Here is a 466-nt window from a genome sequence, read left to right as displayed (position 1 = left end):
AGTTTCTTTTGTTTTTAACACATTCTTAGTGAAACTGTTTATCTACTGCCAAGGATAACTACTCCAGGTAGGTTACACTTCCAGTAAGGGTCATAGAGGGCTTCAAGTCTATCTTTTTTTCTTTTTTTTATTTTTTTTTTTTTAATTTTAACCAAGTCCCAAAGTTCTTCTTTAGAGCTGTGTCTATGTAACACAGGAGGTACTGTGCATTCAAATGGCAGCAGGTTTGTATCTAAAGATATGAGACTGTCAACAAATAAAAAGGAATGCATTATTCTCTTCAGCTTCCAGTCTTCAAGGCACCTCCTGCATTAACTTACTGGGATACAAACAAGCAGACCAAAAGTTCACTGGAAAGAGAAGAATCTGATATACTTAACTTCCTCAGAAGCACACAGCATCAAAAAATGAGACAAGGTTGGACCCAAATTATCAACAAATAAAATCACTATAAAAATGCTGATGA

Source organism: Mesitornis unicolor, unplaced genomic scaffold (genome assembly GCF_000695765.1).
Source record: "Mesitornis unicolor isolate BGI_N332 unplaced genomic scaffold, ASM69576v1 scaffold11656, whole genome shotgun sequence".
NCBI classification, from domain to species: domain Eukaryota; kingdom Metazoa; phylum Chordata; class Aves; order Mesitornithiformes; family Mesitornithidae; genus Mesitornis; species Mesitornis unicolor.
The sequence above is the reverse complement of the archived record's forward strand: the minus strand, read 5'-3'. Positions refer to the sequence as shown.